General features: G+C 41.8%; 1 protein-coding gene across 1 annotated transcript in view; it reads left to right on the forward strand.

Moving 5' to 3' along the window:
- LOC107188982 (tyrosine-protein phosphatase 99A-like) overlaps positions 1-27,784 on the forward strand; it is a 313,066-nt gene that overhangs the window by 233,820 nt on the left and 51,462 nt on the right. The window lies entirely within an intron of this gene.

Raw genomic sequence — 27,784 nt, forward strand, 5'->3', positions numbered from 1 at the left:
AGAGAGAGAGAGAGATCGGTCGCGCGAGTAGATAACCAGATAATCCACTAAATCGGCAATTAGTACACATTGGAATAATTAACGCCGATCTCCCTATAAACCTCCGCGAGACACCTCCGCACGGCTTCTCAATTACGCAAGAACGGCTGTTTGCCTGCGCAGACTAACTGGCGTTTGCTCGGTTCCTTAAGAATAAAAGCGAACGGATTAGACGCAACGATGAGGCACAAGGCGTGGATAATCAGATTGCTTTGGAAACTTTATAATAACCGCGTCGAAGTCGGGCCCATTGACCGGGAGTTTAAATCGAACCCAGGATTACCGATAAACACGGCTAAATCCCAGATAATCTGTGGTTTTGATTTCCCTGCGTTCGTTGGCGAATCTGAAACTTTGCTCTGTAAACACCTTTCGAGATTAATGCACCTTCTTCGACGAATCAGCAGCTTTAATCCGTTATTTTATGTAAAACTGAAAAGTGTTTGATTCCGTTATGCGACTAGTGGATCACAAATTCCCAACAGTTGGGTCGCTATGAATTATGTACATGAATTAATAGATGTCTGAAGGATTCATACATTATATGTCATCAGATCATATAAATGATCATATAATCAGGTAAAACAGAATGTAAAATTTGTGAACCGCAATTCCACGTTCCAAAACTGCACGAACTTCCCAGACGACCTAATACAGTAAACACTCGATGAGAGTTGGATTAGAAGTTCCTCGTGAGAGTTTCTACACCATTTCCACGACTGGAGACGTTAGGTAGTTGAACATGCCAAGCGCATAATTGATTGCCCCCTCCCCCTCCTCCCGCCTTTGTTGCTGTGGGCCAGCTTTTGGGCAAACAATAGATTTGTGAGGTGTAGAAACGATTCGCGGTACACCGTGAAAGTTTTCAAGCGGACCCGAGTTTCAAACTCTCATAGAGTCTTTACTCTACAAACTGTCGATTCAAATTACGTGAAATATTCATCGTAAACAAAGTCATTACCAAATGTTCAGAAAGTTCCCCGTAGACATCCAAATCGTTGAAAGAAATCGGGACTTACGATTTCCGAGTGTCGAGAGTACGGTTTCGAAAAGTTTTCGTTGAAGTACGCGTCGGCACTCGTCGTCAGAAGGCCATTCTTTCGGTCACGGCTCATTCCTTCGTCGATGGCCCGACACGTCGCGAGGCCACTGGTCTGGGGAACAGTCGTTTGTTAGTAAACGCTCGAGAGTCCGCGATCGAATCGGGCGTAACCCGGCTCGAGAGTACCGTTCCTTTTTCTCCTCGTTGGATTCTCGCATTATGGAAGTTCGAGCACAACTTTCCACCGACTCACGGCACGCTTCCACAGCGCACACAGTCATTGCTTTTAACGGTCTATCGAGCACACTTAACCCCTTGCGGATTACGCACCTTCTCCGCTATAGTGTCCTGACGACCGCGATGCAGCGGGGCGAGGGTCAAAACTGGTAACGAATGGCTGCTCTGAATTTGTACCTCGGTGAAGGTGGCCAGGCAAAACGGACGCTGGAAACTTTCGCGATTCAATTAGACCAGTTTTCGACGAATTATGTTCCTGAAAAAATGTTCGTCTGGTCATATTTCATCCACTGAAAATGAAGGATTTTATTCATTTCTGGGTACTGTTTTTTGCTATTATTATACATATAGAAAGTACGAAGGTATTGTTTGGAATCCTTCACTAAAATTAAATTGTGAATTTAATTTGTGTCTGAAGTGTATTTTACCAGAAGTTACAGGTTTTGCAGCGAAGTAATAATGAAACGAAGATATTTGCAAAAATTACAGTACATTAGTAGTCGATCGATCATGCGTCGTACAAGCTTGCAATTTCTCCTGACAGACAAGTAGAATAGACCAATGCTAGGTCGGACAAGTAAAATACTACGGTACGTGCTCAGACAAGTAGAATAGACCCGTGCCAGTGCAGACGAAGGGAATACTGCGCTGGGTAAACGAGTAGAATCAGTCAGTGCATGGCTGTGCAAGTAAAATAGATCGATGTATCGTTCGACGAACGGAATGGTAATATCTATTCGAGTTAATCAACACGATAACTACAACAGATCCCGTGCTCTCCTTATCAGATTCTGTTAATTTAATTCAAAAAAAGGTTAATACTAGTTTCGTTGAAGCGAAGATAAAAATATTGTTACCTTTGCTCTTGTACCATTGACTTCGACATGATATTTCGTCCGTGAATTAACGTGAAAACTAACTAATAATAGTTTTCTTTAAGAGCTCTCAGTACTCAAGAACATTTATCGTGATTCCTCGACATCCGGCAACTTTGCATCTACATTTTTTATTACATTTTTTATTAACACCAAAACCACGCTTTCTTTATAAAAACCAGCTGTCCTAATATCTATGAGTAGTGTACGTCGCGAATTGTAATAAACGCCTGAAGGAGCCTATTCATGCAAGAATCGACTATCACTTTATTCGAATAAAATTTCATCTGAATGTCTTTCATTTGAGTCACTGAAATTGTTGATTTTGAAATTCTCGAATTTCACTTACCATAAGAAAAACGTTATTATTCTGAACCGCGTCTGGTGGCGGACGAAATAATTCCATTATACGGTATTTCGGGCTGGCGCTGCCTTCATTTCGGCTCCCGCCATTGTTTTTGCTGGTTAATACGCATTAGCTTATGACCATGGCTCGTAATTTTCGACTTACCGTCGGGAGTCTTTCAACGTTTCTTCTATCTGGCCGCTCGCCAGATCTACTTCCCACGAAGTTCCCGGGGAGCTACGAGACACCGCGGGGTTTCCTTAATTACAGTGAAATTAGCGGGAGCCAATTAATGCGAATACATCATCCCGTTGAATTAACGCTAATGTCCGGGCGACTTTCTTTCCCGGGCGATAAGGCTAATCCATTGGGAACTTTGGACGAATTTCTTGAAACGTTTCCCTGTCACCAATTCTTTCTTTTTTCGCTGTCTCCTGGTCTACCTGTTTCGTCTTCTTGCTTCATTATTATCGAATTACTATATCGTGGATTTAATTTAAGATCCAGAGTAACACTGTCTACTCGTTTGATCCTTGACTGTGTACATGGTCTGACCACAAAGTTCCCGGACTACAGCAACGAAAAAAATACATAAACACTTATTATTGAGAAATATCTTATTGGCAAGCGTTTAATCGGCGAAATCGATAACGATTAGCATTCCCAAAACACTTTGACAGTTTTTAAAAATCATCAAGAAATCTTAGTGCTCACCATGGAAACCGAGAACATTTCTATGGCCTTTCGACTGACCGCAGAGACCCCAGGAAGGTTTACCGACAGCTCGTAAGCCCGACCAAGGCTCTCCAAATAACGTCCGGGGTCATTTAAGACCTTCCGAATCCCATCAAAGGCCTCCATTCTTCATCAAGGATCCGAAGGGCAAGGAATTTGGGTAAATCTGGATCAAGTACAAGTTATGTTCTACTAATACTTCTTCGACCGGTTTCCTTGATTAAATCTGCTCGAGGCCTGGTTAACGTTCTATCGATCCACCTTAGAGCATCCTTGCTCAGTCAGATCCGTATTAGATCCAAGTTAGATTCTACTGATCCTTTCTCGAACCATCCAATTTAATTAGACCCGAGATCTAACACAGACTTCCCTAACCTTTCTTTGTACACATCCGGTCAGACGATTCATCCGCTTGTAAAAATGTCCGTCCACGAACGAATGCATAAAACGGGAATCGTTCACTGTATCCCTTCAAACAGATACTGCATTCATATCAGCGTTCCGTGATAAATTGACGGGAGGGAGGCTGTTCACTTTTTAATCGAATTCATCGTCACATGCAAATCCCGTGACGGGGCATGTGTTTGTTCTTCCACGCTGTTTGATGCAATTTTTCCAATACGCCACGGACGGCATGCACCAGTTAATATCCGCTAATGCAATTATACACCTGCGCCGAATGCAAACACCGTGCTCGCATCGATTGTACTCGTACGTGTGTGTGTGTGTGTTTTTTCCTCTCTTCCTCCCATAAACGAAACGTCGAAGGAAACACGGTGAACGACAGTGGTCGACAATCCGGGCGTGTTTTTATCAAAATTATGCGAACGCGTGAACGATTCGACTGCGAAATACCCCCGTCTCTGCCCTTTGGCGGATTGGTATCCCATGACTATAACGCGCATAAAATACAAAACAATCGCGTCGTTACACCGCGACGATCCTGTAATTATTCTGGACGGGAATATTCGTCGAATTTCCACGCCAAACGGGTCGTTACGATGATTTAAACCAGTTTCGCTACCTTAAGACGTGGGGAGGCTTCGTGCACGAGAACCAGCCCTGCACGTACGAAAATACCGCGTGTTTTGATAACTACAGATTAGCCGCGATTCGTTCGCGAAGGGTGTGTTTACCTTCGGGCACACGTTCCGGGAATTGTTCGGTCCTAGAGAACGAGACAGCTGGCGTACCTTACTAAATCATGTGACGGTGGAGTAATCAATATGCAGACTAGGGTTTTGCTCGTGCACTTTGAAACTGGCGGCAAAGTAGTCTTTGTTACTCTTGGGGCTGCTTGTCATCCAAAGTCCTTGGACTGATCACCTGAATAATTAAAAATAGTTTGTATAACACTTTCGTTATGGCTGAGATAACAACAAATGTTTAACAATCGTATTGCATATGTTTATATAGGATAAGAAGCCATTAAATTGTCATTGCAACTGTTTTTGATATCTTCTATAGTTTTCGAGATATACAGGAAAATAAGAAAGCACACATTAACCTTTAAGGGGCGGTACCACTCTAAGGAACTGAATATTAGCAAAAACGAAAAATTGTTCGGGGCTTCCATTAAGGTTCTCTACAATCCTGAGGAATTTCGAAAATATCGGAATTTTTGGGGTACTGAAATTCCCTTGACAGTGCACAGCATCGCTAACCTTTGTGACTGTATTCGCTCGTAACAGCGAAAAGGTTAATTAACAGTGGTATATTGTAGAAAAGGCTATATGACATCCGATACATAACATTTTCAATAGACAATTGCCTTTCAATCTGAGCCTTCGTCTCACTTTTGCGTAACCATCGGTAGAAGAAAATCTAATGAGAAGGGAGACTCTTCTGGCGATGTGTTTTTTAAAAGGGATCTCAATTGGAAACCCGTCCATCGGTCGAGATCAAGGGGAACGCAAACTCCCAATATTTCTCTACCGCTACCTCCCTTGTATACTTTTGCATTAGTTTAATTAACTTCTTCTCAGCGAGCTTCTTCCACGGATAGCGATCGAAAAGTTGAACGACATTTCCAACAGAAACCGTTTCCCTCCGTGATCTCTTCAATGAAATTAGTTTGAAATTGATCGAACCCCCAGACGTCCGGTTTAATCTACACGAAAACGGTGATAGGGTTCAAAGAAAATTAGCAGGTATCCAACTATTGAACAAGCGGTTCCACGTTAGTACGGTTGAGATTTCATTGGTGAACGTTAAAGGTTCTTCTTTAAAACATTGTCCCGCTGTTACCGTCGTTCTTTTTCCGGGTCGGTACCCTCAGCCATCCTCCTCTCTCCGTTCGGCCTACCCTTTTGTGGCTCGACCTCATTTTCAGATTCCGCGTCATCGTGCAACAACGCGTTGTAGGTCCTTTACCGGTGGTCCGTGCGCCGTCTGTGCGGGTCGGATTCTTTTCAAACGCGAACAATCGCACCCGCAACCCCGACTGTACACCGGCTCAGAAATTTTCCATTCTTGTGAACCGCGTCAAACGCGATTAGTACCCCGGTGACGGTCGACCGAAAGCTCAAGTGACCTCGAATCGGGGATAAGCTAGCCGTAAAGCATGCGTGTACGATGCGTACGCATCAGCACGAAGAATCATATTACAATCAGAATGGAATCATAATTAGTTCGTAACCAACTAGTATCAGGTGAGTAAGGGGTTCAATTTGATGTCACCAATGTGAAAAACGTACCTTTGGTTTGATTTCCTTTCGTTTCAAAAATTGACCCCGTCTTCTGTGGAATACGTAGTGATCAACCGAGGCTGCAGGATGCACAGTGGTTCAGAATCCATAAACAAACACACCCACAACTCCAATACACCGATCAACCAACGGAAGCACACACGAAAGAGGGATAGAACCGACAAACAACAACATAGTAGCCTACAAACAATATCGAACAAGTCTACTTCGACAGTAAAGTCTAATGTGGAACATTCAACCCCAGTTCTAAATACAGTCAGTACATTGGACCAACGTTTAACTGGTGGATCACTTGCGGAAAGTGAACAAGTGTTTTCATAAAAAATTATTTTCATGTGTTTTATTTGACATAATTAACATTTGAGAATGGATATTTGTTTTCTTTCTTAACGCTCAGTTTTACTCGTTTATTTAATTTATTATTTGTGTCCAGCTATCGTACAAACTAATCAGGATGTTCCGTTAAAATATCCAGATTAGTGAAGTGTCCCGTCGTAGGAAAAGTTAAAAAACGCTGCATTACACAACGGTTTACTCCTACTTCTAAGTATCTATGAAACCACCATTTTCGTCGTGATTACCTACTGACGTCGTTATCGCTAATGCAGGGGGATCCCGAGTTGACAAGTGGGTCATTCGAAAAGTTTCAGCCTGGTCCGCGTTACCATCTTCGTCCCGGCGCATCGAGAAACGTCAGCTGTTGATTCTCGGCTCGGAGGGAGACGTCGCTTTAACAAATGATCGTTCGATTATCGTGACGTGCTCTCTCCCGTTCTTACCTTCGGAAGATGCTACTCAGCTGGTTTGCGTTCACCTTTCCCCATCCGATGTTTTTTCACCTCGCTTCAATCGCTAGCTTGTCCCAAAGGTTCCTTCGAACCCCGTGAATTTCTGAGCAATCGGGTTCCGTGACGGCTATGCACTCTCAGTTGCGAGTCATCAGGGAGTAATTGTAACCAGCGGATCTCTCGTTCCACCGTTGTTAAATAATGCCGCGAAAGGACCGTCGAGAAACGCCTCCGACGCCGCCTATGAAACCGAACCCACGCGACGATCGATTCCGTTCGGCTGGCTGCGCGCCTCTCGATTCGGCCTGGATGCTCGGGGATTAATCGGTCGATGAAATTTTCTGTCTCACCGACGACGTCGTGGAATTACCGCGAACCGAACGGGATCCTTCAAGCTGACACAAACGTGCACGGAACCGCTGTCCGTGTGTAGCAGTTTCACTGACAGACGTGCGACTCGTTCGCCTCGAGGAGCGTTCCTCTTTCGGCCGCTTCGGTGACTGTTGAAAATAAACCGGAGACGAGTTTGATGCTTCACCTTTTTTTTTAATTGCTACTGTACTTCGGGGTATTTGGAGCTGTTTCAGAGGGAACAGACTGTCTAGTCAGGCACTTAAACTGCGTTCGCATCAGTTCGGGGATACTGATCAATATCGAGTCGTGTGTACGTCTGAAGAGAACATGTCGATATTTCCTATCAACCTGTATGTTCTAAGCATGCTGGAGTTTTTGATGAATAATACGAAAAGGTTATTGTAGTTGGAACTATATGCAATTTATTTTAACGTACGAGGCAAATATTGCAGGGACAGGAAAGATAGTGCCTCGGGTTGGATAGTACAATTGGGCAAGAGATTATTCCAGGTGCAAAAGTAAGTCGTATAATAGGGAATAATATTCTTTCCTACGGTGCTGTGTTTCCGAGATAATCGAATTTGAAAATCTGCTGAATGTGCGTGCAATTGAATAGGACTATGGTCTACTTATTGTCACCACGAAGGCACGCATACTCGATGCAACTTCCAAGTGGTCTTTCTCGAAAACGAAGTACGTACAAAAATTTATTCATCATTTTCGATTAATTTTTTTCTTCCTTTTTTTCTCAAGGTACAACTAACAATATACTTTTTAACCTATAACGTATGGTACTGGATAAAAAATACTATCGCTGTATAGTAGATCAATCTACGATTATGACCATTTGTAGTTATTATTGGTTTGCTCTAACAGCGGTGGAATATTTGTTCATTTGTTTCACGCAGTAAACAAATATATAAACGCTACAATAGCGCATACTAGGTACGGGGTTAAATATTGCTTATGCTATGAACGTTTCACAATTTCATCGTAACGTGCACTCCCATCCTTAATTATGATTCTTTATTTCCAGCGAGGTCCAATATGTATTTGCCATTTACTACTATTGTCCTGTGGAGTTAACCAGACAAATTATTATAAAAGTTACCACAAGACATTACGTTAAATTTGTTCAAACGTAGTGCATGTTCCAATATTATATTCGACTATTGATGCAGCTATTAGCTTAACATAACCATTGATAAGTTCCATTAAACCTGTAATATTTGTATACTCTTCGATACTAAATGTACGAAATACGATAACAGCTCAATTCATTATTTTCATACAGAATTTTATTCTTCTATACTCTGTATAACGCACATAAACGAAATGTTGAGTGTAGTAGGTGTTCTATTCCACAAAGTGACCAGTATACAATTCCAAAGTCGAATATACCAAACAATATACCGTACATTTTTCATGAATTCTGTCACAGAGGACTATAGTAGCGTGACAGTGCATAGGTAACGGACAACAAACGCGTAACAATTAAATAACGAGGTACAGCGGTCGACCATAGTCTCTATTCTCCAATATTGGGTGAGAGAACCGGCTGAGGTTGCGAGAGCTTTATCAAAAACGCTAATAATATTTGTCACCCCTATCACCTGCAACCATAAACCGTCAAAATCGCGACCCACGTGACACCAGTTTTCCGAATTAACTTTCACAGTACGGTGAAACGTGAAATTGCAGGGTATCGTTTCTGGTCTGTCTCTCGAAACCCGTCAACCTTTGTCATTCTATTACCGTTCGTGTAGTTTGACAACATTTCAAGTAACGTTCCCGCATTCTATGGTTTATGGTAGAAAGAGTGACCACGAACTCGAAAATACAATGCTCATGAAATGAGATTTGCAGCATTGAATCGATTAGCCAACGTTAAACGTATGATTTGAGAATTTTTATCCAAAATAACTGTAGTTAACGTTCCATCGTTGCCAGTATTTTGAATTGAGCCAATAATTCTCTTAAAAATGTTGTTCCATAGTTTTTGTATATCTTCTCATTAAGCGTATGATTTAAGAATTGCGAAAGAAATCATAGTAAATAAATGCATGAGGGATCTAACAGTATTTCAAAGATTACTTGAACACTGCGTTATAAAAAATTAACTTTTCAGTAGATTATTAATGAAGTAATAAAAAGAACAGAAAGAAATGTTCGTTTAAAAAAGTATCGTAGGTATACGCTTCAAATTGTTAACATTTAGGTCCATACAAAAGTTTGAACGGATTTTGCTCTAAAAGAGTACACTAATAATAAATTTCAGAACCATGGTGATCATATCGTCTGCAGAATATCCAACAAAACTTTTAAACAGATCCAATACATTACAGACCAATTTCAAAAATAAAAAGTCAAATAATACGTGACTAATTTCGAAATCATTATAACTTTTTCCAACTTAGAACGATCACGAACAAAAAGAATTGCTTCGTCTTGTTAAAGTCAAATTTTTCATACGCCAACTTCCTTTTCGGAAGAACCACGTTTTTACCGTTGTGACAATATCACCCCCGGTGTTATTAAGAATCGAGGTTCGTTTATCGGCCGCTGCCGAAATCGCGGTAAAAATGAAGTCGTAAAAACTTTCCGGGATCGGAAAACTTTTATTCGTTCTCCCGAACCCCTCGTCGGTTGTCTCTTTCTCTCCTTCTCTATTGACTCGTCTCTCCCCAAATTGCAGCCTCCCGCGCGTCGACCAAAGAGAACCTCTCGCCTCTCTTTTGCGGCCGATCCCTCTGTTCCCAATTCTCATTGACCGGAATACCATATCTGATACTGGTAAATTGAGAATCAGCCTCTCCTTTTAACCGCGAACACCCGCGCAACACCCGTTTTTTTCTTCAAGCCTCGAACAGAGAATGAAAAATCCTGCCAGTGGCTCGTTTCTTCTGAAGGAAAGTTTGGTCTGAGGAAAGGAGACATCTACGCGGTTTAAAATATCTTTCAGGGCGACGGAATTCAATTATCCTGATCGATAATCGACACTTCGTTCCTTCGAGCAATAATATCTAATCGGTGAAAGTGTTTTCTTAAAGGAATGTTTCTGGTTTATTATTTATGTCGGTCGAAGTTGGAAGCTGTTGGCTATTGCAAGTAATTATAGGCATCCAAAAAGTGAGTGCCCATTGCGTTCGAAATGATTGTTAAACTTGTGGCGGCATTTCCTCAGTTTCACACCTGTGATAAAACCTTTCACGCAGATATCCGATTTGCCACTAATTTCTACACGATGTGCCATCATGAAATCTACCTATGCCATCATTAACACCACCCGTATCGAGACTTTTATATACTTATTTGTACCGTATTCAAAACCGGTTATTTAATCGGCGGTCGGTACGATTAGAGTTAAAAGAGACATCTCTCTGCGTGTATTAAGCAATGCTTCTTCAGTCTCAATTAACCCACCTATGCTTCGTTACAGTACACTTTCGCCACCTCAACAATTTGCCACTTCGAAAACGTCTTATATATTCGTAGGCATTAGATGGAATAATTCAGCGCTCGGCTCCCCACGTATATTTGCAGAGAAAATGTTTTCGGAGGAATATCAGCGGAAATGTATCCCAGCTAGCGGCGTGCCGTAAGCTCCGCATAAATTGTCCCGTTTCCCCTTTAATTCGACACCTTCGTCCCGGGAATCCTTGACGAACGAGCCCCTCCACACCTGCCACGGGGACAAGAATCGAACGGCAATTCCTCTTTGATCGTTGGCGAGTTGCACGGCTCCGCTTTGACATTTCGCTGCGGATCATTTTAGACAGCCGATGGTGGGAGTTCGATCAATTTCCTCTAAGGTCCTTAATATATCTCGGGCGTGAGGTACTTCCACTCTCGGAAGCCACTTCGAATTGAATCGACTGCGTTCCGCAGCTGGGAACGGGGAATGGGCGGGGAAGAAAAGGGCAGAGCCGTGAAATGGGAAGAAAGAAAGATATAGAGGCGACGATTCTGCGAGGAAATGACGCCGATTTATTCAGTCCACGGGCCATGAGATTGAATAAGAGTCGAATAATAGGCTCGCCGACCAAATTGTTCGACGAGACACACCTGACACCATCCTCGCCCTCGCCCTGCGATTTCGCGAGGGAACTGAAACCCGTCGCTATTTACGGTAACGTGATATGTTTTTCGTGACGTTATTTGTTGTTTCAAAGGGACTGAATGAGTCGCGTGTAGGGTACGAAAAGAAAGTGCAATAGAATTTGCCATCGAAGCGATTGTATAATTGAATGGAAGCTCGAAGTGGGGATGAAGGTGAATGAAAACCAGCATCGTTACAATAATAAGAATTATAACTGTTTATACTACCATTCATTATTGTTATAACTGGACTGCGAATGTCTATGCAAACACAGATTTTTTATGATCTAGTTTACAAGCAATCGAATCGAACAGAAAGTTCACATTGCTAAAGGCTACATCAAGTTCTAAACAAATCATAAACCTAACTTCACTTCAGTTATGTTATTACTACACTAAGATCCGAATAATCGTATACACTATAAATGCATAAAATTTTCCGTCCAATTATAATAAGGAACTCTTTCGTTTGGAAAGAATAAAAAAGGTAATAATTACAGTAAAAAATTATGTTTATTACAATTTATTGCAAGAATTCTGAAAATGTACATATTCAAACACGTTTTCTAAATTGCATGTGTAAAAGGCGAAATACAATATAAATGTTGATGTTAAACCACAGACGTTAATAGTAAGGAAATTGTCTTGAAGGCTGATTAACAGTTACATAATGGAGTCAAAAACGCCTGAAACCAGGCAATCTGCGTACAAACGGTTAGCGTAGGTCGCGACGTTCACAGTGCATACACTAGAGTTCCTTGAAAAAAAAACACCCTACTTTTTCATCTACTACATATCTTAAATTTCTTCATTAAATCGAAGTTGGGGCCATCTCCTAAAAGATACAAATGGACCTAGGTACCATCTACCATGTAACTGTCGGAACCGTTAGTATTATGAGGAATAAAAAATATTTAATCAACATTTCAAAAGAAGAGACCAAAAGCGTCACAGACTAAAATCGCTCGGCCATCAAGCAGAGGTCGACGTTTTTCCGTGTCAGCCACCGTTTCGACGAGAAAAATGTGTGTACCGTTGCATCGTCACTGTCATTCGCTGACATATTGCACCGCGTGCAACGTAAATCATACCGGTAAGCCACGTGTATACACAAGCCCGTTAATACGCGAGAACGAGAATTGACTTATGTGCACACAGGCGCACGAGTCTATCGCTCGGCTGTGCGTTATTAGAGCAGATGCGAAACGGGGGCTCAGATAGTAGCAAGCGAGATCTCTGGCGTTTGGACTAGTTATGGTACACGTCCAGTCCAGATTTGATATGGGGTCGTGTTCCGAGATGACCAAGAACAGCCGTTGAACGCGTCACGACGCATGTTTGCATTTAATATACATAGATTCATGGGTATAATTCGTTTTCTTTAAGTCAAAGTGAAATACCTTTTCGCTGGTATTAACATTTAAGATTTGAATAAATGTTAAACTTCTCGTCAGAATAGAGTTCCTTTTGTATCAGGGGTTAAACGAGGGCAAAGGTCGTTCATACCGTAGATTTCTGCTAATTATCTTGTTTCGATGCACGAAGAATGAATAATGTAAATTACAACCGATGTCACAGCCGTACTATATTCCTTGTATCGCAAGGCAGATTGTGTTATACTGCGATTTGTCGATTCCCTTGCAACAATAGTTCTCTAAAAACTCCAAATAGATCAGAATCGAATCCACCGTCCAAAATGTACCTAACATGTTCGTACAAACCGTGTTCGCGAACGAGTTTATTCCACACGAATTCATTGCTTTCCATTATCTTTTTCAGGCCCAGAGCCGGCATTTATTGACGGAGCGTGGCGACAAATTCCCGTGCAAATTTAACTACGTGCGCGCGTGCGCGCACGGTCACGCGAAAGCTTTCGGTGCACGTTTTAATCGAGCATTCCGCGAGACCGTTTTCCTCGCGGAAAGTAATTCATTGCTCAGCCGTAAACATTGTAAAAGCCGGGTCCCGCTAGAACAAAGGCAATCCAGCGAAACCGTATTCTACAGTAATACAATATGCATACACGAGTTTATTCATATTATGCAGGGCCATGATAATTCGATGCACTCTCTGTATGAATTCTGTCAAAATTCTCGTTGTGGAACGGTACATACATACATACGTAGGTTCGCAGTACCTGTCTATCGTCATGTGGAATAATTTTCTACCGAGGGTGTGAATAATAGATAATTCTATTTCAATTCTGCCGATTAAAATTACAGGCTTTAATATTCTATTGCGTTTACTGGACCGAAATTAAAACGCGCGGTTTCAAGTACAGTCGACGCAGAGACGCTTTGGCTGTTGGAGGCCAATGGGGCGCTATCACCATAATCAGGGCATAAAGTTATAGAAACTAGTAAGCTGAGGATTCTACGAACATTTATCTCTTCTATTAAGGATTCTGAATAATATCATACAGGCTTCGCTGGAGATTATTAAAGACCGTATTTTACTGGGTATAGACACATCTGGAATTTAGTCATCGTCTATGAACGAGCTAGAAATAGCTACAGTACCTACAGTAGTGAGTGTATAGTGTGAGTGTATAGTACAGAGCCGACCTTACACGGTAATAATCCTGAAGAATCATATCGATTCAATTATACCGACGGTACATATCATTGTATTTACGAACTTGTATTATCATTATTACTATCAGCCTCATAATACCACTCAATGCCTGTTCATTCCTCGTTCAGTAGAACATTTGAATGTGCCCGCACAGCGTAAAATAAAACGGACCCCAGATTATACTTTGCCTCGCTTTTCACACATACAACTTTACAGTCTGCGTGCATGAAAATACATACACTCTAATTAGACTGCAGATGTTAATGCAGATTCAGCTTTTCATTTGTCATCCACAAAGACTGGAATCAAATCGAAAGTCATTTCCCTCTATTAAAAGCTTTATTGGATTGGAAATACGATAAACAGAAGATCAAGCCTCAACAGAATTGTTATTTTATTGCGTAATGTAGTATCCACTCCACTCAGTAACTCAGTCTGTCGTACAGAAGGGTGAGTTATTTAACTCGACCCCTTCAAATACTTTCGAAATCTTTAATACTACTGATAAGTGTTGCAAATAAAAGTTAAATAGTTTCGGCAGAAAATAATTTGAGGTAATTTTTTGTGGGCAGATGTGTAGAGGTAGGGACATATGAATGTCAAATATGTTTTTTTTCAATGAAATCATATTTTGTAATGGATTAGTTGATATAGCTCGTCGATCCCTGTATATCTTCTAAACTAGTGACTTCTCGGCCTAAGTAGTTCGATACTTGCAATTCGTACAAATTATTACTATCATTTTTTTAAAAATTATTATCATAATAATGAAATCATATTTTGTAATGCATTAGTTGATACAGCTCGTCGATCCCCGTATATCTCCTAAACTAGTGACTTCTCGGCCTAAGTAGTTCGATACTTGCAATTCGTGCAAATTATTACTATCAAATTTTAAAAAATTATTATCATATTTTATATTATATTTTCCATTAATATAAAACATTCCCTCAAGACTTTTATGGAAACGTTTTTCCTCCGTCGAAACCATTCAACAATTTATCTGAAACATTTATCAGTATCATTACCGATTACGAAGATAATCGAGGACATATAATTGTCATAATTCCCTCTTTATAACATATCGACACGAAGAAAGTTATTAAGAATTTTTCAGTTTTCAAGGCGTACGAATACTTTTTTTACCCACAGTGCATATTCTCGTGCGGTCAGGCATACACAATAACGAAACAGCTCCTCGAAACGATGGAATGTGGCCATTTGGGCGAAGCTGACAGCCGAAACGAAGGCATCGGTTATCCGCAACGACTCTCGTTAACGAATTCCGTAGCGACCAACGGTGAAACACGCGTAGTTTGCTTAACGCGAAACACCGCAGCCCCCGTCGATGTATCGTATCTACATATATGCGAAGCCACCTTTCTCGGGCGATTTTTTCCTCCCATCTATACTTCGTCGATTTTTTCGCCCCCTCCCAAAGGATTCTTCATCGAATTTTTCCGACTCCTCCAGACGATCTTTCGTCGATCTTTCCGCACCCACCCGGAGGATTCCTTTGTTGATTCTTTTTACCCCCTCTCGGACGATTTTTCGCCGATTTTTTCGCCCCCTCCCAAAGGATTCTTCATCGAATTTTTCCGTCCCCTCCCGGACGATTTTTCACGTCACAAACGAGATCCGTTCCATCAACATGTGCATAGTTTCCGATCAGACTGTTCGTCAGAACCGAAACGTTTGGTTCAGCAACTCGACACAGCCATGGAAACGGACAATTATCGTGGTCGCGGTGGACCGTGAACCTAGGGATAATCGATGGGTGAGAGAGGGCACAGAACACACTCACACACAGAGCGCGATCTACGAGGATTTCGCATCAATGACTCTCTTCTTTTTGAACTGGTTGAACGAACCGCGAAAAAATTCGAATGCGTCCCGTCGCAGCCCGTATCAAATTCACGAACGCGCAAGTTAAGAGACAACAAACTGTTGTTTCCCAGCCGCTTTTCGTGGACAATACGCGGACAAAAAAAACCATACCTTCGAATGGCGTACCGTGCGCCAGTGGGTTTTCGAACGAAGGCAACCGGGGAATGTTCAACGTTATTTTCGACCGCGAAATCCCAGTTTTACGACGGCAAACAATATTGTTCCGACCGAGAAAATAATTGCACAGATCACCGGCGAATTTATTCTGTGCTCGTTAGTTCGTCTACTCCGGACGGTTTTTTTTCTGCGGGAAATTCTGTAACGAAGAGTATCGTGCGTGGTTGAGAGTAAAACAGCGAAACGGTCCCTTGGTACCTGAAAACCGTGATTAAACCGGGAAACAAATCAGATTTTAATTTCCACTGTGTAATGTAATAAAAACAAGGCAACATTTTTAAAAAATATTTCAAATATTTGCCTTCCATACATTCTACGTGTTATATTGCCGTGGCGTGAAAATGAATCCAAACAAACTTCGAAAATACTCATTGGAAAAACGCCAATTTTTACGCTGCACTCGACAGAATAAAGTGAGAATTTGAACTTCGAACGGATGAATGAAACGAGATCCTTAGAACGAAATTTGAAGTATTGTAATAAGACACCGAATTAAAGTGTAATTTAAACACCACACTCTTTTCCAAATAACGGAATATGCAAACAATTTTGTTTAAAACATAGCTTCTAATACAAAGAAAATTTTCAATTCAATATTAATATCAGATAATGTAAATTCAAAAAATTCAAAATTTCGTTGACGTAATTTATTTTTCAAACTTATCCCTCTTGATATTCAAACGTATCCATTGAGTACTCCATAGATTAAAAAACACGCACACACGCAGCAAGTCCACCTATTTCCCATAAAGCGCGAAAATAAAATTGAAAAATTACGCCGTACGCAGTTCGAATGCATCAATGCATCCGCCTCTATTTACACGAATTCATGAGTCACCGGCCGCGGGTCGCGTCCGCCGATTATAGTTCGCGAATCGCGTTCGATCGTGGGGCGCCATCCGATTTCACCGTCGGGGAAATCGATAAGCTCACCGACAGTTTATCGGGGGCTCGCATCTGACGCGTTGATTTATTCGTACGATCTCGTCGTGACGCGAGGGAGCAGGACAGCGACGAGTTACATTATTTTTAATTCGAACCAACCGTCGAGGGGGGTTGTCGGTCTCCGTATGATTCGTGGCCGGGCACCAGATCCGACCGTGAAATTTATACCGATGGCCGCCGTAAAAAGTGGAACATAAATTCGCGACTTCTCGATGCTTCCGCGCCGCTGGATCCGCTAAACAAATCACTTTCGATAAACCCCGTAACCTCTTTCCGAGCGCGCCCTCTGCTTTTTCAGCCCCCCTCGTACAAAGCCTCGCTGTTCCGCGTCCCTGAACACAAACATTCGGCCATATACAGAGTAAATCGATAAGAATTACTACCTGAAATAATTTCTTATCCGTAGACTCTGTCACAAAGTGTTTGAAATTAAATTTATTATTAACCTCGACCTATCAGAGAACGAGTCTGCCGGCCGAGCTTCCGCGGTACTGTCCGCTACCAATCGCAGCGCGTAGCCAACGCTACCGTGGTATTGGTCGGGATTTTTCGTCAATATCTCGTTCACAAAGCCTCGGATAACATTGTTACCAGGGAAAAATTTATTCCAAATCACCTCACGAGTCACCCATTTCAGAAACCTACAACACTTTCGGTACATCCTGTATATTCTATATATTATTGTATCATACAATTTAATTCAGTATACATTCAATGCTAGTATTTCTATTATTAAGATCAATTCCTCGTTCGATTATTCGAAAACCGCATGCATTCCATGACGTGGATTTCGCAAATCCAGATGGATTCAGCAGAAGAATCGTTGAATTTCGGTTCATGACATCTGGCCCCGCCTGTTATCCGAGGAAAGCCCCTGTAGGAGGCGGACAGCAGACGTTGCGTTCCGAAACAACAGACAGGAAATTGTTCGTTGGTAGAGGAGGCCTGCAATCGCGTATACGCCGAGCGTAGTCGGTATCCCAGAGACAGGTACAAACGCAGCGGGCGTTCATCACACAAAATTAGAACGCGCCCCCAGGATTATCATTGACGTTTGGCCGATTCGTTCGCAGCGGAGGCGCCTGCGATATGTACAGGGTTCACCGGAGAAGATAATGCCGGGCAATTTAGCATTTCGGAGAGCGAGGCATAAACAGCGCCCGCCACCAGTCACTCAGCGATGGATACAGCCTACCTCTATCTGCCTCTGTACGTTCGCCACGTACGGCCGACAAGATCCACAAATCCCTGACAGGCATCGGCGACGACCCGGATCGAACTCGTGCGCAGAGAGATCCATGTCTGGCTCCTCTCCGTTCTGGAAACGCGGATCATTCTTGCGTCAACAACAGAACCAGGCCAGGATGAGCTGTCTCGTTCCCTCGGAGCACACACATGAAGGAAAAACGTCCCTTGTTACCGGGGTATTAAGGTGAAAGGTATTTAATTAACGAAGGGAAGACAGAAGGACAAAGAGGATCGTCAACGAAGAACCGTGAGCGTGATAGAGAATAATTCTGCCGGTGTTATGTCTGTGTCTCCCTCTACCGTTGCCACTCTTTCGCTCTCGTGTTTATGCAAAAGGGAAAAAAAGCCACGCGTAGCTTTCGACCGTAATGTATCGTTGTTGTTCACTCGACGTGGTCGTAATTTTAATAAAATCCCGTGTACGATGTAATTAATGAGATGTCACATTTTTAAACGGTTCCACGGCACGGCGTTCCCGTGTGTGTGTTGGTCGGTACAATTATTCGACGTGGCTGGTGCGTACAGCTGGCCTCTGTAAAATGTCCGAAGAGAAAAAAAAAAGTGGATGCGCCTGGCGAGAGAGCGCGCAATTTTGCCCGACGTTGTGGGAATTATCCCACCATTTAATAAAGCGTTATTAATCGAGGCTCGCCACTGCTACGTCGAAAGGGTTTCAGCGGATCGTTCGCGAGAATCGGGTAGACTACTTTTGGGAATACAGGAAATCGGGTTACAGATCGGTGTGGTGTTGAAATTTCGAGTTGTGTCATGCGATCGAGGTTAATCCTAACAGCCGTTGAGATATCAAAACGTATTTTTTTGTACCAATTGGTTCGATTTAAATGTTTCTATATATTGAAATTAATTCTGCAATGACAAATGTACAGTGTGTAGAAAAAGAATAGTATGCCCTTAATGTGACCTTGACTACAAAATTCCCACAGATCTATGGAAGTAGATTTAAATAATAAAACAACTACGATAGAGGGATGAGTGCGAAAATATATCGAAGTAGATGGAGATCCCTTTGAGCAACTATTAAAATAAATTCTCTGCAAATCAAAAGCAAATTAGATACTAAAAGCGTTCACATGACGTGGGACACCTTGTATATTATGTACATTCACTGGTACCTGTTCATTTACTGGTGCATCCACCCTACATAACAGTACCATTCGAAATCGTCTTCGCGATACGGCACCAAAGAAACAGAAACGGAAACTATTCCAACAAATCCTCTGTTAAAATCCTACATCAAAAACACCATCGATCGGCAGTTAATATCCAGGTAACAAAGGATTCTACCGGTCCGTTCGTCGGAGGAAACATTCTATCCGGAGAGGAAATACAGTCAACTAATGGAAAGCTCTCGTTTCCACCCCTCGGTTAACTAAGAATATAATTGAGATCATTTAGCCCCCGTTCTCTATCTCCGAGACGAGCCAGTTACCCGTCGCGCGGTCTCTTTGTTTCAAGGAATCGCTGGATAACCACCGCACGCGGCGGTCTGGGAACGGAAGCCAGTGGAGTTGAGCCCGGAAATAAGTGCGGGAGAGAAATTTGGCGCAAGTGGGGGTGGGCAGGAGGGGAGGGGGGTGGACGGGCCAATCAAAGAGATAACTAGATCCCCATTAAACCGCTTGTAACTTAATTAATTGCGGACGCGGGCTAATGCAGCACGGTTAACGCCGTAGATAGTGTTCTCAGAACGCGATATCACGTGTAACGTGATTTGCTCGTTAACCGAAGTTCGGCAAGTGGAAACACGTTCACGGACACGCCGCGCCGGCTCGCTTCCGGGTCACACGGCAACCACCAGTTTTCCCAGTGTCTTCCGTCACGTGCGTTCGTCCGCAGTGTCCTGGAATCTGTTTTGGCGGAACGTTGTTTCTTTTCACGCCTGTTCCAACGCTCGACCTGTTCACAGTCAGAGATCGGCATAATTTTATTCGAATAATACATAGTGAAAAGTAGCAGTGTCTAAGATCGTCATCCTGATCTTTAAACAGTTCATGAGATTAAATAATTGTTCGCAAAGTGTCTGCTCATTTAAGAAGAAATATTATTTTATGATAAAAATTGGAATTGCTACGTTCAAGTAAAAATGACGAAATATTTTCTTCATCTTTTATTCGTTATTCGAAACTTTTTATCTAGATAATGAATGTGCCAATCTCTGTTCACAGTGGATTAAAGTGACGTTCGTGCGAGTTTCGTGGTGTAGTGGTATATTTGTGAGCGACGTTAACCCTCGTAAAGCGAATGCAGTGTCATTTTGACTCATCTGTAGGTATTGCCATATTTTTTTACGTTATTTGTAGATCTAATATAGAACTTGGAGATATACATAAAATTTTATACATAATTCTCTCCTGAAACTTGCGTACTTATGGGGATTTTGCGAAGAATCAATGCTACATTTGTTTTGGTATATAACGGAATTTATCATTTTTGTGAAAATTGTTTAAAGATTTTGATTTAGACTTCTTTCAATTCCTTGTTTCATATTCAACAAATTTTCGTACCATTGGTTAGAAGTGTTCATTTGCTGGTGAAATATGTATTCTTTCGCTTTCATTTACTTAATTATATTTTATCAATTTTTTTAAACTGGCGCCTATACGTTATAGACAGGTACATATATTAAGCAATCGAATTTTCGTGTGCCAAATATTTATTAATATTATTGTCATTCAATATTCAATTTTAATATTTACAGAATCCCTTAAATATTCAATCATCGGTGCGTTTATCATACGTAAAAACAATATTTTCAGTAACATATCATAATTAAAACATACTTTCTCAATTAAAAATAAGTCTCTGTGTGTCAATCCTGATGTAAACTAAAATATCTGCCTTTGAATTATAAAAAGAATATCCGATATGTAAGTTCCAATCTTACGTTACAAGGGGTTTGGGGCGAAATATCGACAACTTCCAATCAGTTGATAGAAAACAAATATCCTCCAATAACAGGTAAATGAACAGCCCTGCACCTCTATGGATGTTTAATGTACGGGAGGGAACAACGGAAAATAACAATTTCAGATCCGAACTGACAGAGTACAACCGGCTGACGTCAACGCGTCCCGAGGTGAATTTACGGGCTGCCGGCCACGGGGCCAGTTTATTTTTACAAGACGGTTGTCAATGATGATGCAGTGCTCGTAACCGCGCATGTTGTATCTTGATATATCGAGCTTTATTTTTATGGATCGTTTCTCCCTGGGAATGATTTAATAACGACGCGTATTACGCTGACCCCGCGAGAGATACAGCAGTCTCGACTACAGGGATAGTGATCGATCGATGATCCCTATATGACGCACGAGGGACGAACAGATGTTTGAATAGGAAAGGGAAACACAGAAATTTTTTTTCTCTTCGTTCTGTGTTATTTCAGTTCCTGTTCCGTCTCTTTGTCCCTCTAGTAATACGATTATATCGCTGGATATGCTCTGTTGGGGATGAAACATACGAACGCGGAGATACAAGCATCATTTCGGAAAGGAACGGTTCTACCTTCTAATTGGATCGCTGCAGAGGAATAATTGCAAAAAGGAGTAACTGAAAAATAGATTCTGATTTTTACTCCGAGTGTCTACTGTGTTGTTGAAGTGGATCTGCCCTGGTTGATGAATTTTTGGGACAAAGTTGAGTGCAGTCGCGGTGTGATTGGATGCTTCCCTAATTATCATATTGAGGAATTCTTGGAATCAGTAATCAATACGGTGGGAAAATCCAGAGAAAGGAAATCTAAGGATGAGAAGATTTGAGGAAAAGGATAACCTGGTGATGCATAGGGTTTATAACTGTATTTTTCTGAGAGTTTCACTTAGTCCAAGTCTCAAAGAAGCGTGAGTTCTTGACATATAAATCAAGACTTCCGTATACAAATTTCTATCACACCGTTATCATCGATCATCGAAATGTTTCTCCAGTATCTCTGTCATGTATCGCAGAGGGCAAAAAGTTGTTGGCACAGAATCAAACAGGTTGCAGTGGCTGTCGTTATGATAATCATGGTCTATGTTCGGTCACGGTATTATTTTCACCGTTCCAACAGGATCGGGCCTGGGTCGCACGGAATGTCTGCGCACGCAACGAATCCCGTTAAGACACGTAAAAGAGCGCCCCGGTTCGATAACGCGATCAGCTACGCGGGACAAAGCCAACTCAAAGGCTGATATCGAGAGGAGGAAACGTATTAAGTTACGCTCAGAGCGGAGAAATAGCGCAATGGTATCGATTGTCTGTTCCCGTCGAGATCTGGCTGGGGGTTGGTTCGAACGAAACGAAACGGTACCCCCCGGCCTCCTCACCCCCGTATCCGGCGAAGTAAATTCGGCAATTTAGATCAAAGGGCCGCGAAACGAGCAGAAAAGAATCGTCGTGCAGAGAAAAGGGTTACACGATTGGATTTTCGACGAAATTCGCGGGGACTCTGAGAGTCCGGGGCCAATTCCACCAGACGGACATTGTAACGCGACACTCTCCGATTGGTCCTCGGAACGATTCAACCCTCATCATGGGTAACCCATTCGCCCGGCAGGTATTACTAGATAGGGGTGGTCCACATTCTTTTTTTGTGGGCAGCAAATTTTAAATAATGAGTGGAAGTTGAGAAGACCTTTACTTCAGCGCGAATTGTAACTATATATAGATTGCGGGAGGATTTCATTCCACTGGGCAATGTGAAATAAAGCCCAGGTGTAATTACAGGTAACTGTATCATAGCCACGGATAGTATCCCGTTATGTTTTTGATATAATAGCATCATCGTTATTGCGTTTAATTGGATCAGATGGTTATTATTCAAGGTACCAAAAGGAAAAGTCTAAGAAAGTCAAAAAACTATTCAAAAACTAGTCAGGTGTCATTAACAATGTTAATTTTTATATTATTGCTGACCGAGTCGTGGCTTGAACACTTTGTCAAAATGAAACGCACTCTTTTTGGCAGGAATGAAACCCACGTCGTAGCAGCGTCGTCGAGCTCGATTCGACGGAGCATTCCCAGCTTAATTCGTCCAGTCATGGTCGAACGGGGAAGGAGTTGTCACGCGTTTCCAATCCGTGTGGATCCTCTTTCGGAAGACGAATGCTCCGCATCTCCTTGAGCGACAGTTTCCTTACGGGCGGTGCTCGTTGATCGAAAAGTTAGAGACGACGATTTATTTCGCCGGGGACGGGAAAACATTGCGAATCAAAATTTCTGATGCGACGTTCTTGCTCGTGCTCACCCTCTGAACCATCTTATTCCGTCGGGGGCGAAACTTTCCGTCGGATGACAGAGTCCCAAGCCCGATTGATCGACTCCCCCTGTAACGAGAGCGAGAGTGAAAACGATCGATCTTTCTCGGACGGACGAAATCTCTGCGGTCTACGAGACTGGGTGAACGTGGACTGTCGGTGGTGTAATTGGAATCGGATGAAAATTAACTTTAAGTTACATTAACGTTAACTGACGGTTCACTTTAACCGGACTTATTAATTGGATGCTGAAGCGTTTAGAATGGAATCGATCACGTAACGAGAAACACTTCAAGTGGGTACACTATCCTGGGGCGTCGAAAAATGTGAATGAAATTTGGGAATTTTTTTTTAATTCATAGGTAATTACTAAATGAAAACTTCCAACTTTTCAGAGGATATACATATATATAGTTTTCAGCTTTATTTTCCAATTTTTATGAAAGGAATGACAATACAGATTCGCGGAGATATTCCTTACTTCCGAAAGCTGTTCTACTAGAATATAAATTGCAGAGACTGAACCGTTCGAAATAAAAAATGTATTTTGATTTATGAATTGGGATGTATTACTTAGAATGTACCGTAGAGCTTTTTTAAAAATTTTAGTAATCATAGAAATGGTGGTAGTTTGAAGAACATAAGATATGAAGAAAAGATTCTTAAAAAAATTATTTGATATGAACGGGGACATTATGTGGTTTTAGCAATTCCTTTGCAAATAGAATAATGGGACAGATTCCAAGACCAAGTTAAATTTTGAAACAGAGTGCTATATTTCTTTTTACACATGATACCATTTAGACGAGATCAACGATATTTCACATAAGATAGAAGATTGTTGTATCATTCCACTCATTATAAACTATGAATATTCCAACTGGTCGTCAACTCATGGATAATAATTTATACGTAAACTGAATATAACAGAGTGCACCAACAAAAATCATCGCATCAAGTATCACAGAGATTACAGAAACAAGTGCAAATTTGTCAAATATAAATTTGTGACAATAGAATCCATTAAAGAATTCCAACGATCCATTTACCAGGTTTTCACCGAAACGCTCCAAGCGCACACGGAAACAGTGGGTCAATTACAAAACCGGGTAAAAAAGGGGAAAACTTTTAATACCATCGATCCAATTTCTCATTGAGAGCAACGAGACAATAATAGATTCGAAAGCGATACAGTTCAGCCTGTAACGGGGATCTAATAACGATCGCGGCGGATCGTGAAAACAGAGTCGACAGGGGTGGGTTAGGGGTGGTTGGAGGGGGATGCACGAATGCAAACCAGGAACGGGGGTGAATTTAGAACGACGCGAACAGCGATATCGATTTCGCGGCGCGTTGGAAATGCCAGCGAATGACCGTGTCCGGCGCGTGACCAAAATTGAAATGATCTGCTTGTACAAACGATAAGCAAATCGAAGAGGGACCCGCGGTAAACGGCGGGTGAGCGACGTTAATTGGAAACGGGTTATCAGCTTTATTTTTTTCCCCACGTCGGTTGCCGCCAGGGGACTGAATATCGGCAGGCGTATCGAAAAAAAAAAAAATAATTTCGATACACGGCTTTTTGTACGTCCTCATATCCTGATCTCCGTTGTTCCGTCGATCGAACACTTCCAGCGCTACGGAGGCAGGAATGAAAAGGGGGAATGAAAAAATACACACTGTTTAATCCCCCCTTCGGTTCCACGACCTATAGGGGGGGAGGGCACACGATGTGAGCGTAAGGGATAGTCGGAACGTATTGTTATTAAATCTCCCTTGAAAACAGTCGGCGCCCGCGGGCCATTTAAACAATTTGTCCGATGTGCGGTGTACGAAAAAAGAGAGTCTGGCGTTTTTCTCGGAAATAATGATTGGATCGGTCCGGCGTTTGTCACGGGTATCCCGAAAACCATCGTTCCATCGATGCACCGATGGTTTTTTCTCTTCCGTTGTAGATTTCTTTTAGACTTGTTTGCGTTCCACTGTATCGGCGATTTTTGTAGTTTCCCAGGCGGTGTGATTTTTACGATGGCTGTTTTGGTTATTTCGTGAGCGAGTCCAGATGAAATTGCGATGAAACAGTGGCCCCCGCAGGGTCTGTTTTACAGTCAGGATAGGTGAGACGTGAATTTATATTGTATTACCAGATTTCGTTACTTTTTTTCGGAGGTTCATCGGCTGAAAGATAAAGTACTGGTTATATTTTGAATTATTGTAACGTAAAATGAAGCGAGAACATTGCGTTACTCGGTGCACGGTGAAATAGTCCCATAGACCAACGGAACGCAATTTTACGCTGGGCACAATCGTTTTGGCGTGGAAATCGCGGAAAACGCGAGACTTTTTTTTTGTCGACTAATTCAGGTCTTCATTTGTTATTACAGTTTGAATAGAAATGAAAATGGCGAATAAATATTGAAATTTGAATTAAAATATCTCGAATTACCGCGCAGTCGGATCTAAAGCATCGCGGGCAATTGGAATGGAACTGGTCGGCGATTAAAAATTCTGTAATTTCAACTACCGCGCTGGCTAGACCGCGTTCTGGAGGAGAGGAAAAATGAAAGGAAAACAGGGAAGAAAGGAAAACACGCGGTTCATGATGAAATTTTGCGGGTGCCAGGTAAGAAGTGAATTTTGATTTGGTGGGAAAGTTGGCTTCCACTTTCTACTTCGGGCCAGATTCCAGTCGAGATGTAAACTTCTCCGTTTGTTAGAATTAAAAAAGAAAATGGATATTCCTGAAAGTAGACAAATATGGAAACTCGACCATGCAGGAAATTGTGGGTTCCTTGAAAAGATTTTTTACAAAATGAGGTCTGGAATTCTCTTTGTTTGCAACGGATGTGTAACCAAACCTAATATTTCCTCAACTTGCAACTTACTACGTGTTCAACGAGAAACTCTTTCATTTAAGTAATCGGGAAATATAATAAAATTTCTGAGGGTATTTAAAACTTATTTATGTTCGTTTTAAAATGGAATCTAATATTTTTATTACATACATACCAGTCAAAAAATTTGGAATCATAAATCACTCCATATAATATGTTAATGTTGTAACTCATTATTTGCTGTACTTTTTTTCATCAACGAAGTAAATATCGTGTTATAGAGAGTGGTAATAAAAAATGTGGAACACTTTCACACCACGATTGGAACACATCGATATACAGGGTGTCTCAAAATAGCATCGACTTCCGGAAATGAGGGGTTACTGGGATGCTTTGAAATAACTTTTTCCTTAACAAAAATATTATCCCAGGCTTTGTCAACGAGATATTAACCGGTGAGACTGCCAGTCGAGTTCCCGCCGTAGCGTTGGCTACGCATTGCGACTGGTCGACGCCTAAGTAATAAAATTATTACAAGGTACGCTTCGTCGCCAAAAACAGGTAATATAATTATTACAAGAACATTTCAACAAAGACCCATAGCTGCCCTTAACGGGTCCAAACCGCCCCTAAATGGCAGAGAGTTCGATCAACCAACCGAGCACCACGCATGAACACGAGAGCGACGAAGGGTGAATCAACCGAATGCAAACTGCGGCAATTATCCGAACCACAGCTGCGCGGAAACTTTCCGTAACGGATCGTGTGCTACCGCGATTAATAACCTGTATTAATTAAAGCAGTAACGGGTCTCGTGCAATTTGCGGAGGGAGGGGGGAGGGTGGTAAAATCTCGACTTGGCTGGCAGCACGTTGCGTCTTTGACCACTCATTTATTCCACGTCGACCGACGTGCCGCGTTCGCCGTCATCGGAGGATCTCAGACACGGTATTGTTCCTAGGACAAGAAGGAGCGACTCAGGGCGTATAATTAATCCCGCCGCATTCGATCGTCGCACGATAGGTTCGTCCTTTTACGATGTTACTACACTTTGCTTGTACAGCCATTGAGACTTTCTAGAGGGAGAATTATTGAAACAGGAAAAAACTATCGCGAAATTGTAATATACAGACTGATAAATAAAGGTACATAACTTCTAGGGTTGGATGACAATGGATTATCATTTCGTTCTTACCTGGTTACAGAACGTTTTCTACAATTTTTTTTAGTTTCTTTTAGAATTTTCTTCAATGTCTCTGTACGTTAGGGTAGGTCCTGAAGCGAGAAAGTCACTCGCTCTAACCGAAACGTTGTGTCTTTTAATGGACAAAGGTTGTGATACAAACAAACTTTTCCTTTCGTGTTATGTTCAAGGTTATTCGAAGGTCGTCGATGTTTCCTTAAAAGGTATCATGCAACTTTTAGCTTTAAAACCTTCTAGCTGATTCCAAAACGAATTCAATACCCTAATATGCTATGACCTTGAAATTCCCTTGGATTGAAAAATCTAGATTCGAAGAATTCATACAATCAGAAAATATCAAGAGGAAAAAAAAGCGGAATGTATCGGATATCTCGTTTGAAGAAAGCTATTGCACATTTCAATCCAATACAAATTATTCTGCGAAAACTTAAGCGTTTC

This window comes from Dufourea novaeangliae, unplaced genomic scaffold, assembly GCF_001272555.1.
Source record: "Dufourea novaeangliae isolate 0120121106 unplaced genomic scaffold, ASM127255v1 scaffold16, whole genome shotgun sequence".
Taxonomy (NCBI): domain Eukaryota; kingdom Metazoa; phylum Arthropoda; class Insecta; order Hymenoptera; family Halictidae; genus Dufourea; species Dufourea novaeangliae.